Source organism: Rhinopithecus roxellana, chromosome 7 (assembly GCF_007565055.1).
Source record: "Rhinopithecus roxellana isolate Shanxi Qingling chromosome 7, ASM756505v1, whole genome shotgun sequence".
In the NCBI taxonomy this organism is placed as follows: Eukaryota; Metazoa; Chordata; class Mammalia; order Primates; family Cercopithecidae; genus Rhinopithecus; species Rhinopithecus roxellana.
In genome coordinates, this window is record NC_044555.1 from 85,608,522 (window position 1) to 85,623,367 (window position 14,846).

At 43.7% G+C, this 14,846-nt stretch overlaps 1 protein-coding gene and 1 pseudogene across 5 annotated transcripts in view; one reads left to right on the forward strand and one right to left on the reverse strand.

Annotated features, from left to right (window-relative positions):
* SH3KBP1 (SH3 domain containing kinase binding protein 1) overlaps positions 1–14,846 on the reverse strand; it is a 370,029-nt gene that overhangs the window by 255,280 nt on the left and 99,903 nt on the right. The window lies entirely within an intron of this gene.
* Positions 1,348–6,210, forward strand: LOC104682412 (annotated as a pseudogene). Its single transcript, XR_750689.2, has 2 exons — positions 1,348–1,445; positions 5,269–6,210. The product of XR_750689.2 is annotated as a ferritin heavy chain pseudogene (transcript).

Sequence of the window (14,846 nt, forward strand, 5' to 3'; positions counted from 1 at the left end):
AAGTGGCCTAGCAGGGCCTAAGAGAAGATGCTGGGGGAGGAATGAAAGCAGGAGGGAAAGACTGCCTCACAGATGCAACTCCCTGGAGAAAACCCTCAAAAAGAGTGGGAGTGGGTGAGGTATCCACTAGGCAGTGATGTTCCTGGGCCATCAGACAACAGAATTAAGTCCATATCAAGCAGAGTCCCATGGAAAAAATAAAAGAATTTTTTAAAAAGAGAATTAATTCTAAATCTAGCTTGACAACCTGGTTCTTTTTCTTTTAGAAAGAGACAGGATCTCGCTCTGTCACCCAAGCTGGAATTCAGTGGCATAATCATAACTCATTGTAATCTCAAACTCCTAGGCTCAAGTGATCCTCCCACCTCAGCCTACTGAGTAACTGGGACCACAAGCGCACACCACCATGTCTGGCAAATTTTTTCTTTTTAATTTTTTGTAGAGACAAGGCCTTGCTACGTTGCCCAGGATGGTCTCAAACTCCTGGCCTCAGGCGATCCTCCTGCCTCAGTCTCCCAAAGGGCCAGGATGACAGGTGGGAGCCACTGTGCCCGGCTGACAGCCTAGCTCTTTAAGCCACTTCCTCTCTTAGTTTTACAGACACCCTCACCATCCTGAATATTTTAACATACCTCTGATTTAAACCAAACCACCAACCACCTGCCACCTGAATCTGTACTGAAAGAGCACACAACCACCCCAAGACTGGAAAGACTCATTAAAAGATCACTGAGCAAGACAAACTTGAATGAAGATTCCCTCCATCTCTCTTAACCCTCTCCAGCTACCATCGGTTGTCTTTAAACCTCTGAGGATAAAAAAGATAGGCCCTTGAGCCTCCAGATGACAATGCAATTTGAGGAACCACAGTCCACTTCCCATTTCACTAAGGACTGCAGCTTCCACCAGCAACTGGCCAGGGCTTTGTGCTACAGAGTCAGGTGGGAGGGTCAGACACAGAGCCTGGAGCCACAGGGATCCTTCCAGAAGAAACTGCCCTGCCCTAAATACAGGGGAAAATCCCACCAAGAGGAGAGGAGAGGAAGTCAACAGAAAGGGCCAGGGCTGAAAGGTTATAATATTCAGTACAGCCTTGGGCCAGATGAAACACAAGGGCATGTGGCGGGCTGAGGCCCTAGCCTTCCCATACCTGCTGGCTTACTGGATGAGTTCCCATGAAGCCCTAAGGACCTCGGGCTCTGTTTTTAACCCCCTAGTTCTCACCTCCACTACCTGAAGGAATTTGAATTAGGCACTGCTTCTTATACTCTGAAAGGCCTGTCTAAAGCTGCATTCATTGGTGGAACAGGCACACACCACTGCTAGGCGCTGCCCCTAGAGGTCCGGATGGGCTCCCTGGATGCAAGGGCCTCAAACACACCAGTCCTTCAGTGCCTTACTTTGCCTACTTGGAAGCAATTGCAGGGGAACAGGGGCAACGAGGGGTGAACCAGAGCAGTAGTTCTCAAAATGGGGTTCTACACAAGAAGCATCACCAGAGAACCTGTTAGAAATGCAGATTCTCTGGCCCAGCCCAGACTACTGAACTAGAAGGCATGGGGTGGGGTCCAGCAGTCTGTGTTTGAGCAAGTCCTCCAGGAGGTTCTGACATGTGCTCTGGTGTGAGAGTCACCATCCAGAGAAACAAAAAAGGTTGAGGCTACAGGAGGAGCCGAGATCCTCTGGAGAAGCTGGCTGGATCCCACCCCATGGGGATGAGCACTTAAGTGGGGGGCAGGGATTCCTTCATATCCTACTCCTCCAGGATGAAAGAAAAGCTGGTCTTATCAGGAAACGCTAAAGCAGTGGAAAGCTCAGAGAACACGGCAGTGCAGAAAATGAAAGGGGAAAATTCGGCCAGGTGCAGTGGCTCACGCCTGTAATCCCAGCACTTTGGGAGGCCGAGGCGGGTGGATCATAAGGTCAGGAGTTCGAGACCAGCCTGGCCAAGATGGTGAAACCCCGTCTCTACTAAAAATACAAAAATTAGCTGGACACAATGGCAGGTGCCTGTAATCCCAGCTACATGGGAGGCTGAGGCAGGAGAATTGCTTGAACCCAGGAGGAGGAGGTTACAGTGAGCCGAGACTGCACAACTGCACTGTAGCCTGGGAGACAGAGCAAGACTCTGTCTCGGAAAAAAAAGAAAGAAAGAAAGAAAGAAAGAAAGAAAGAGAGAGAGAGAGAGAGAGAGAGAGAAAGAGAGAGAAAGAGAGAAAGAAAGAGAGAAAGAGAGAAAGAAAGAGAGAAAGAAAGAAAGAAAGAGAAAGAAAGAGAGAGAGAGAGAGAGAGAAGAAAGAAAGAAAGAAAGAAAGAAAGAAAGAAAGAAAGAAAGAGAAAGAAAGAAGGAAAGAAAGGGGAAAATTCAGACTCACCCTCTCCTTGGAACTCGCTCAATTCCTCCTTGACCTAACGAGCCTGGCAATCGGGCAGATACGAAGTGAATACACAAGTCCTGACCTCTTCACAGACTTCCCAAGGATCTGAGAACTAGGGAGGCCAGTAAATATTCTAGAGACTACAATCCTTGTGCAAAGTGGGAAAACGAAATCGAAAGCCCAGTCGGTGTGATCTGAGGAAGGTACCGCCACTCCCATGACTGACTTTTCCACCTACGAGTAGTGAGCTACAGACAGTTGAAGCAGCAGGGGCTTCCAGGAGTGACACGTTGGCCTCCTTACAAGGGCAGAACCGACTACTGGAGGTTGGAAATTGAGTAAGGATAAAATTACAATAAGATAAAATTAAAAGGATAAAATTACAAAAGGATAAAATTATAATTATGATAAGGAAGTGATTACATGTGGGTCCAGCATTTTGTTCCTTTCTATTTCACTGCTGCTCAGTACCAACCTATACCTCACTTTTTGATGCCATTGTCATTCACTCATTCATTCATTATTTGCTCATTCATTTTGTTCAACAATGAAACCAATGCTCAAGCAGATGGAGGTGGCTGGGCACAATGGCTCACACCAGTAATCCCAACCTTTTAGGAGGGCGAGGTGGGCAGATCACTTGAGCCCAGGAGTCTGAGACCAGCCTGGACAATATGACGAAACCCTGTCTCTATAAAGAAAAGAAATTAAGTTAGCCAGGTGTGGTAGTGCTCACCTGTAGTCCCAGCTACTTGGGAGGCTGAGGTGGGAGGACTGCTTGACCCCAGGAGGTCAAGGCTGCAGTGAGCCATGATTATACCTCTGCACTCCAGCCTGGGTGAGAGAGCAAGACCCTGTCTCAATAAAAAAAGGAGGAGGAGGAGGAGGAGGAGGTGAGAGTTAGCAAGATGTGTTAACATCATGTATTGGGGGTTCATATTTCCTATTATCTGCTTGGCTTTAGGTCTAGTTTCCAGGAAAACAGCACTTTAAATGACTGACTCCACTGATCAGTATTTACATATGCACTTTCTAAATTTTAGCAGTCTGTCTATAATTATTGTCTTATAATCAATTCCTAGAAAATGAATTACTGATATAGTAGATATAAAATGATACACAAATATTTCTACACAAAGATAATTATTGCAGCTTTATTTTCAAGGGCAAAAAAGATGGGGAAATAATGCCTGCCATGAAGCGGCCTGTTAAATAGATTATGGTATATTCTTACAATGAGATTTAAAATGTTCTCAGAAGAGATATAATACTTTTGGGGAAGTGCTCATAATATATCAAGTGGACAAAGGATCAATATAGCAGATACAATGTACCAGTATGTCTAAGTCTAATATATAGAATGCCTTGAGGATCTTGCTAAAATGCAGATTCTGCATTTCTAACAGGCTCCAGGTGATGGGATTGTTCTTCTCCATACTTTACAATCAGAAAGGTTTTCTTAAGTTTTAAATAAAATTTTAGGCCAAGCATGGTGGCTCATGCCTGTACTCTCAGCACTTTGGGAGGCCAAGGTGGGAGGATTGCTTGAGTACAAGAGTTCTAGACCAGTCTAGGCAACATAGTGAAACCCCGTCTAAATAACAACAACAAAAAATTAGCTAAGCATAGCGGCATGCACCTGTGGTCCCAGCTATCAGAAGGCTGAGATTCTGTATCCCTTAAGGATACAGAGGATCACTTGAGCCTGGGAGGTCGAGACGGCAGTGAGCCATGATTGTACCACTGTACTCTAGCCTGGTGAGACTCTGTCATCAAAAAAAAAAAAAAAAAAAAAAAAAAAAAACACTTTATATGAAACATCCAGAAAAGGCAGATCTAGAGAGAGAGCAGACAGCAGGCAGTGAAGCTGGGAGTGGGAATGGGAATTAACAATAAATGGGCATGAAGGATGTGGATATTATTGGGGTGAAGAAAATGTTCTAAAGCATTTTATGATGATGGTTGCATAACTGGGTATGTTTACTAAAAACCATTGAGCTATATTCTTGAAATGAGTGAATTATATGATATTTAAAATATGCCTCAATAAAGTTACTTTCTGAAGGCTTTTTTTAAATGACCAGGCAGATTTTTTAAACTATCACATTATGAAGGCTTTTGTTTCTTCTGTTTCCTTTTCAAGGCCCCATCCTGAATTGGTACTCCTACTGTGGTAAGTTGCATGGCAACCCCCTAAAAAGATATGTCAACATTCTAATTCCCAGAATCAGGACCTTATTTGGGGAAAGGGTCTTTGCTGATGTAGTTAAGGATCCTGAGATGAAGAGATCATTGTGGATTATCCTGGGGGTCCCTAAATCCAATGACAAGTGTTGTCCCCATATGAAACACACAGAGGAGAAGATGGACAGAGGAGAAGATGGACAGAGGAGAAGATGGACAGAGGAGAAGATGGACAGAGGAGAAGATGGACAGAGGAGAAGGCAATGTGAAGAGGAAGGCAGAGATAGGCGTGATGTGGCTGGAAGCAAAGGAAAGCCAGGAGCCACCAGAAACTGGGAGAGGCAAGAAATGGCTACTCCCCTACAATACCGTTGGAGGGCACACTGATTCTGGACTTCTGGCCGCCAGAAATCAGAGATAATAAATTTCTGCTGTTTTAAGCCACCCAGTTTGTGGTCATTTGTTGTGGCAGCCAAGGAAAACTAATCTGTCCATCAGTGAGGCCTCTGGGGCTGGTTCCACCAGGAGCTCCACTCAGATCCCAAGACAGCCAAAGACTGGCTAGCCATGGTGGCGTGAGCAGAGGAGAGGAAAGGAAGGCTTTGCACATACACAACAAAACAGAGCCCAGGACGGACATGTTTTGCAAGATGGGATTCTGCCGGAAACACCTAGTGACATTCTGAGAATACGAACTACTTAAAAGAGCACTTGAGGCCAGACGTTCTTCGCCGAGAGTCGTCGGGGTTTCCTGCTTCAACAGTGCTTGGACGGAACCCGGCGCTCGTCCCCCACCCCGGCCGGATGCCCATAGCCAGCCCTCCTTCACCTCTTCACCGCGTCCTCGGACCGCCCCAAGGACCCTGCCGCCGCTCCAGCGCCGCGCAGCCACCGCCGCCGCCACCTGTCCTTAGCCTCCGCCATGACCACCGCGTCCACCTCGCAGGTGCGCCAGAACTACCACCAGGACTCAAGAGGCCGCCATCAACTGCCAGATCAACCTGGAGCTCTACGCTTCCTACGTTTACCTGTCCATGTCTTACTACTTTGACCGCGATGATGTGGCTTTGAAGAACTTTGCCAAATACTTTCTTCACCAATCTCATGAGGAAAGGGAACATGCCGAGAAACTGATGAAGCTGCAGAACCAACGAGGTGGCCGAATCTTCCTTCAGGATATTAAGAAACCAGACCATGACGACTGGGAGAGCGGGCTGAATGCGATGGAGTGTGCTTTACATTTGGAAAAAAATGTGAATCAGTCACTACTGGAACTGCACAAACTGGCCACTGACAAAAATGACCCCCATTTGTGTGACTTCATTGAGACACATTACCTGAATGAGCAGGTGAAAGCCATCAAAGAATTGGGTGACCACGTGACCAACTTGTGCAAGATGGGAGCACCCGAATCCGGCTTGGCAGAGTATCTCTTTGACAAGCACACCCTGGGAGACAGTGATAATGAAAGCTAAGCCTCAGGCTAATTTCCCCATAGCCATGAGGTGACTTCCCTGGTCACCAAGGCAGTGCATGCATGTTGGGGTTTCCTTTACCTTTTCTATAAGTTGTACCAAAACATCCACTTAAGTTTTTTGATTTGTACCATTCCTTCAAATAAAGAAATTTGGTACCCAAAAAAAAAAAAGCACTTGAAAGGAGTACCTCTCCATAGCACAGCTGCTCTGTCACCACTCTGACAGTTCATGAGGGTCTTTCAGACAGATCTCAGCTTCCTCTTTAACTGTTTCCAGCAACACAACCTGCGGCTCACTAGCACCCCCAAAACAGTTGCTGATGCCTTTCTCCAGTTCAAATAACAGGTCAGGCACGGTGACTCATGCCTGTAATCCCAGCACTTCGAGAGGACAAGGTGGGAAGATCTCTTGAGCCCAGAGTGCGTAAGACCAGCCTGGGCAACATGGCGAAACCCTGTCTACCAAGAGAAAAAAAAAAAAAGCTACAAAAATCAGCCAGCGTGGTGGCATGTGCCTGTAGTCCCAGCTACTCGGGTGGTTGGGGTGGGAGAATCACTTGAGCCCAAGAGGTCGAGGTCGCAGTAAGCTGTGATCGTGCCACTGCACTCTCCAGCCTAGGTGACAGAGCGAGACCCTGTCTCAAAAACAACAACAAAATGACCACTGAGGCTCACTGACTCTGGAGGCAACTCACAACCCTTTTTCTCGTTGCAAACCACACTTTAAGGAGTTTCTTTTTCTTTGAAAAGCATTTAGTAAGACTGTAGAGTAGCAAACCCCAGTGTTTTAGTTAATTGACACATAATAATTGTACATATTTATGGGGTACATGTGCTATTTCAATACATATATACAATGCATAATAATCAAATCAGAATAATTAGCATATCCATCACCTCAAACATTGAGCATTTGTTTGTGCTGGAAACATTTGAAATCCTCTCCTCTAGCTGTTTGAAAATATACAATAAATTGTTGTTTACAGTCAGCCTACGATGCCACAGAATACTAGAACTTATTCTTCCCATCTAGCTGTAATTCTGTATCCCTTAATCAACCTCTCCCTATCCTCCTCTCTCCCTACCCTTCCCAACCTCTAATAACCATAATTCTACTGTTTCTATGATCTCAGACTTTTTAGCTCCCAGATATAAGTAAAAACATGCACAGACCCTAGAATTTTGAACAGCTGTCTGAAAATGGGAAATATCAGTGTATTTGAAATGTCTATTCATATTCATTAACTCAAGCCTCAGAAAACAAACAAAACACACACACACACACAAATCCTCACCTAATTTTACAAATTTAACCAGTTCTAAGGGTGGATGTTTTAGCCTAAACAAACCATATCCATATCCTTAACTTTTTATTCCAAGTACATCATGCAATCAATTCACTGGTTCTTATTTTCCAAGAGTTACTTCCAAGACATTAGGGAACTCAATTTCCAAAAAATCCTGTTGGCATTCAAAGACCAGCAGAATTACTAAATCCTTCTACTGGAAAATTCAGGCCATTATGTTCCCCAAATGGGCTTAAAATGAACCCGTATCAATTATTTAACGACCATCTGGTTGCTAACAAGAGACTTTTGGAAACCAGGCTTAAAATAAAAATGTACAAACTAGCATAAAGTTCAGAAAATCAACAAGATTCAATACTCAGACCACATTTGTCCTTTCTTATCAGCATTTTTTCCTCTAATTCCAGAATTTTCATTTTCCTCAGTTGCTCATTGCTTTGACTTCTTCTCATGGTAAGATTACCATTAAGACTTCCTATGAGATTCATTATAAAGATGATTATGTCAAGAGGAGGTTTGTTTTCTATCCGTGTATATTTAGGAAATGTGGTACACAATTAAGCTTAACTTAAAATCACTTTTTAGATGGTAGCTTTTTTGTTATTCAAAGAATGATACCCACTGCACAAAGAGGAAGTCCCAAATCCAGAATGTTATTTTAAGAAACACTATATCCTGAGATGGTTTTACTTGTAGGTGACCACCTCGGAGTATCATTTGAGGGGCAGTGAAAATATGTCTATCTAAAAATCTCACTACCTCCCCCCACTCTCCAGTATTCCAGAAAGTCTGAAATTTTCATCATCAGATTTATTATTTTACGTTTTTAGACACAATCTCACTCTGTCGCCCAGGCTGGAGTGCAGTGGCGCGATCTCAGCTCACTGCAACCTCCACCTCCTGGGTTCAAGCGATTCTCCTGCCTGAGCCTCCCGAGTAACTGGGATTACAGGCCTGCACCACCACGCCCAACTGATTTTTATGTTTTTAGTAGAGATGGATGGGGTTTCACCATGTGGGCCAGGCTCGTCTCAAACTCCTGACCTCAAGCGATCTGCCCACCTTGACCTCCCAAAGTGCTGCGATTACAGGCATGAGCCACCGCGCCCAGCCCGGAATTTTCAAGTTTAATGATAGACCCAAACAATGTTAGAACCAAAAGAGGTCTTAGAATTCATCTGGTTCAAATTCCTAATTATACAGGTGTAGGTATGTGCCTTGCCCAAAGTAACACTCCTACTCCAACAAATATATACTCAGTACCCACCCAGCACCAAGCACAGTGCCAGGTACTGGGCAAATGAAGATACCACCCCACCCCCTGCCCCAGTCTCTCTAAATTCATAATCTAGTCCGATAAGAGACAAAATTCAATTTAAGAACTTTGAGAGAAAAAGTTGTCCTTGGTCACAAAAGCAGAAAGGAAAATGTGCTGGTTTTTTAAGTCAAAGTATTTGGTATAAGAATTCTCAAGCACCTTCGGAGGATAAGGTGGGCAAACTGCTTGAGCCCAGGAGGTGGAGATCAACCTGGTCTGGGCGACATGGTGAAACCCGGTCTCTACAAATAATACAAAAAAAAAAAAAAAAATTAGCTAGGCATGGTGGTACATACCTGTGGTCCCAGCTACTTGGGAGGCTGAGGTGGGAGCATCACTTGAGCCAGAGAGGCAGAGATTGCAGTGAGCCAAGGCTGCGCCACTGCACTCCAACCTGGGTGACAGAGTGAGACCCTGTCTCAAAATATATATATATATATATATTCTCAAACTGCTCAGAATTATTCTCTTAACTGGAGGGTTCTAGTGTACTGAGGCATTCTGATGAGCTACAGCATGAAATTATTATGAGCCATAAAACCTTATACTCCAAGAGGGGGCAAAAAGTAAAGTTAGCCCAAGTATCTATCAATGAATGAATGGATAAACAAAATGTAGTATATCCATACAAGAGGATATGATTCAGCCTTAGAAAGGAAGGAAATCCTGTCACATGCTACCACATGGATGAACCTTGAGGACATTATGCTAAGTAGAATAAGAAAGTCACAAAAAGACAAATCACATATGATTCCACTTACATAAAGTACTTGGAGCAGTCAAATTCAGACACAGAACACAGAATGGTGGTTACTGGGGCTGGGGGGAGGGGGAAATGGAGAGCTGGTGTTTCTTGGGTACAGAGTTTCAATTTTGCAAGATAAAAAAGTTCTGAAGACTAGTGGCATAACAATGTGAATGTACTTAATGCTATTTGAACCATACACTTCAAACGATTAAGATGATAAATTTTATGTTATGTGTATTGCGCAATAATTTTTAAAAATTTTTTTTAAGTAAAATCAAATGAGTTTAATGAGATGAGCCAAATTCCATTAAAGACAGCTTTTCCCACCTAAGCTCTAATTTACTCTGCATGTCTGGGGCCATGGTGGGACTCAGGAGGTCAGAGTAATATTTCTAAATTATTCCATCAGAATGGCATTGCCTTCAAAATAATCGAGGACAGGGAAGAAGAGGGAAGAATGAGGAGGAGAGAGAACCAACAAAACAGCAATGGCCAGCAGATGATAACTGCTGAAGATAGACGATGGGTAAAAAGGGGTTCCTGAGACCAGCCCCTCTACTGAGTGTTATGTTTGAAACCTTTCTAGTGGCAGCCAACAAAAGTGAAAAGCTGGTGAAGGGAATTTCATTCTCTGGGCAAATGCAAAAGTTTATCTCTAGGATATCTGGTGTAGCTGGTTATCTTCGTTTATTATGTCCCAGCAAGGCAAAACACTAGGTCAATTTAAGAGTATCAACAGTGTGACCAAATACTATTATTGTCATACCTGTCAAACTTTTTGAATAGGATACATTTACATCATTCAAATCACACACATACACACAAACATCCCCATACACAATCGAGCTCCCATTCTCCCAGTTTGCCACTACTACACATAGGTTATTAGTTTCTTTTTTTTTTTTTTTTTTTTTTTTTTTTTTGAGACGGAGTCTTGCTCTGTCGCCCGGGCTGGAGTGCAGTGGCCGGATCTCAGCTCACTGCAAGCTCCGCCTCCCGAGTTTACACCATTCTCCTGCCTCAGCCTCCGGAGTAGCTGGGACTACAGGCGCCCGCCACCTCGCCCAGCTAGTTTTTTGTATTTTTAGTAGAGATGGGGTTTCACCGTGTTAGCCAGGATGGTCTCGATCTCCTGACCTCGTGATCCGCCCGTCTCGGCCTCCCAAAGTGCTGGGATTACAGGCTTGAGCCACCGCGCCCGGCCAGGTTATTAGTTTCTTAAGCAACTTCTAGTTTCTTTAAGAAAATATCATACATTAGCATATCATACTCACTGTCCTGCACTGTGCTTTTCTCACTGAACAATAATATATTTGGAAGGTTCATAGCGGTAAAAAGCATCCTCATTCTTTTTTCTGACTGTAGAGTATTCTACTGTATGTATGTACTATAACTTATATATCTCAAGTTGATGGACATTTAGGATGTATACAATATTTTTCTGTTACAAATCGTCACATATCTATCTTGTGAAGAAAATTTTTATTAAAACCTGGTAGTACAAAATACACTGTGACTATTATACAGCTTAATGATATTATGTTAATATTGTCTTGAGCTGGTATTCTCTCTCCTCTCCTGGGATCTCTAACTCTTTAAAGCACAGCCGAAACCTAGCTAAGTTCCTCAACAAAGCCTGCCTTTGATCATTCTGGTCCACAACAAGCACTTCTTCTTAATTTCTGTACTACACATTCTCACACAACTTTGCATGTATTATATATTTTTTGGCTGTTTGATGTGAATTGTGTGTTCCTGGAGGCCACAGCTATTGCCTATTCTATTTCTGTATTCTGCACAGCCCCTAGCAGTTTCAGCAAGGAGAACATATTTAACAAACACTGATAATTAACTAGCATTAGTAAATGTTTCCCTTATTCATGATTCACAGGTTTTCTGGACCTGAGATGTCCTTCAGAGAAGGGGTCTAGCCAGTTTGATTCTGTGAATTGTTGTAAAATCATAATCAAATAGTGATTCATTGAAAAAAAAAAAAAAAAACCTAAATCCAACAAATTGAATCCTCTTGGCACGCTCGGCACACAGAATAGGAAACATCATGACATTCAGAAGGTGCCCGACATCTCAATTCACAAGCACAAAATGATATTTAAATAGCATCTGTGGTGGGGACACAGCCAACATATACAAAAAAGTTACAAGTAACATTGATGTGGGGTGGAGAGTTCTCTCACACTTTTAAGGGTAAATTATGCTCAGCATAATTCTCAATCACATTTTAATTTTACTCTGCAATCTATTTCATTCATTCAATCACTCTATATTGAGGGTGGCCAGGGAAGGCCTCTCTAGCAGGTGACTTCTTAGCTGAAATCTGCATGGCAAACAGGAACAGCAGACCAGGCAGGGGGACTTCTCCTGGGAGGCTGCTGGCCACAGGCAGAGGTGCACAGATGGTAAATAGGGTTCCAATATAATTTGTGTTATGAGTTGAATTGTATCTCCCCAAAAGATATGGAAGTCCTTATCCCCAGTATCCATGAATATGACATTATTTAGAAATAGGATCTTTGCAGATGATCAAGTTAAAATTAGGTCATTGGGTGGGCACTAATCCAATATGACTGGTATCCTTATAAAAAGGAGAACTTTGGGCGGGCGACGTAGCTCACGCCTGTAATCCCAGCACTTTGGGAGGCCAAGGTGGGAGGATCACTTGAGCCCAGAAGATGGAGGCTGCAGTGGGCCATGATCATGCCAGGGTACGCCAGCCTGAGCAACAAAGCAAGATCCTATCTCCAAAAAAAAAAAAAAAAAAAAAAAACCCAAAATGAAGAACTTTGAAAGCAGAGATTGGCACACAGGGAGAAGAGAATGCCATGTGAAGATGAAGACAGAGACTGGGGTGATGTGTCTACAACCCAAAGATTGCCAGCAAACCACCAGAAGCAAGGGGAGAGGCACAGAGCAGATTCTCTGTCATGACCCTCAGAAGGAACCAACCCTGCCCACACCTTGATCTCTGAATTCCAGCCTCCAGAACTGCCAGACAATAAATTTCCATTGATTAAGCCACTCACAGCATGTGGTACTTTGTCACAGCAGCACAAGCAAACTAATACAATGGGTGTCAGGTACAGTAAATATTCACACCACAGCAAAAGTCACTTTGAATCTGTTTTAGCAGCAGAATCCTTGTCCTAAATACAATTTTACCTGGCCCTCCAATATGTTAACAGATGAAAAGGATGAAAAGAGTTACTCAAAAGAAAATACTTCACTCAACCTATAAAGTACCCATCTCTGATCATATGAGTTCTTTGCAAGCCTCTTTGAAAAGGACTTAAAAGGAAAGTTAAAAAAATAAAAAGAGGCCAGGCACGGTGGCTCACACCTGTAATCCCAGCACTTTGGGAGGCCGAGATGGGTGGATTACAAGGTTAGGAGTTTGAGACCATCCTGGACAACATGGCAAAACCAGGTCTCTACTAAAAATACAAAAATTAGCTGGGCATGGTGGCGCAGGCCTGTAATCCCAGCTACTTGGGAGGCTGAGGCAGAAGAATTGCTTGAACCCAGGAGGCAGAGGTTGCAGTGAGCCGAGACTGTGCCACTCACTGCACTCCAGCCTGGGTGATAGAGCAAGGCTCCGTCTCAAAAAATATATACAAATAAAGAAAGAAAGAAAAAGAAAAACCTCAAACCAGACGGGGTCAGAAAACTTGGGTGAGAGAAATCATATAGATATATATGATTTCTATTACCATATTATTAAATGATTATGGTGACCACCACCACTGCCATTTGAGAGTACCTCCTAGAAGCCAGGCACTGTGTCCACTCTTCATGTCAACTCAGGGTGTTGTGGTTCCTCTTTAGGAAAGCAAAATCAGGGGACTTGACTTGCTAAAAGCCCCCATCTTAGTCAGCTTGGGTTGCCATAACAAATTACCACAGACTAGGGGGGCTTAAGTAATAGAAATTCATTACCTCACAGCTCTGGAGGCTGGAATCAAGGTACACTGTTTCTCCTGGGGCCCCTCTCCTTGGCTTGCAGATGGCCACCTGCTCGCTGTGTCCTCATATGGTCTTTCCTCTGTGCGTCCGCGCCCCTGGTATCTTTCTGTGTGCCCTAATCTCCTCTTCTTATGAGGACGCCAGTCAGATTGGATTAAGGCCCACCCTAATGGCCTCATTTTAACTTAATCACCTCTTTAAGGGACCTATCTCCAAACACAGTCACATTATGAGGTACGGGGGTTAGGGACAAAATTTGGCCCGTAACAGCCCCTTAGGGAAAAGGCCACAGAGCTCACATTCCAACCCAGAACTATTTGATCCCAGAGGTCATTTTCCTCAGATCACACTGCCTGCGCCCCAAAAGCCCTCTTAATTTGCTATAAAAGAAAATATATTATCTGAACAATCAGAAAAATAAATAACAGCTTTTTGGTTTGTTTTTTTAAGACTTTTTAAGACTCTCTCCAGGTCATCCCCTGGGAAAGGCCAGGGAGAGTCCCCAAGGCACAGTGTCAGCCCTCGGGGCGCAAGGAGAAGGGAGAGGAAAGCTGCCCCACCTCCTCTAAGGGGCCCAGCCTGAGGCCAAACCTACATGGACTTTAGCTTCCACCTTTCAGGACACTTCAGGCTGACTCAAAAAAGAATTGTGGCCAAGAATACCCTAAAAAGTGCCCATCAGAAAGCCCTGACATTTCAGAAAACATGAGCCCTTCACATGGTTACCTGGGCTCTGGCAGCTGCTGTACCCACCAGGGTTCACAGAAGCATCTTCAAACATCTGCCATCCTCTGCTGCTTCAGATACCAACTCATATAAAAAATGGCACCCTGCTGTGCCCTTCCCTAGGCAGGAAAGCAGCGCTCTGAAGACTGAGATGACAGAATCCTTTATGAGTACCGTTCTGTGGGCCTACAAGGGGGAGATGTCCAGGAGAGGGCCCTCCTTTACTAAGCACAGGGACCCCATAAAATCAGAAGAATTCTAGAGTGGGCAACCAATCAAAATATTTATGTTCCAAACACCCAGCCACAGTGAAGAGGATTAGAAACCAAGTGTTGGTTAAAATTTGATTAGGGATACATATCTGATCCAAGATAATAAAACAAAAGCCCAAAATGCAGAACCAGCTATATTTTTTAAAGGACAGTGTGAAAAAATGTCATCATGGAGTGGGAGAAGATGGGGAATGAAGAAATATCAGAAAAGACTTCATGGAAGAGATAAAAGGGGTAGTAACGATTGTAACATGATTATAACATGTTACATTTATGTTTATTATATTATGTTCCATTTGATACACTGCACCAAATGCCAAATGACCTATGTTTCTATTTCAGAGACCCACTGATATTTACATGTCACAACCTCTTTAGTAATGAGGGTCCATTTCTAACCACCTCAATTCTAATTGAGGCATGTCATCGAATATTCCCAGAAAGTTGTCTATCTGGGT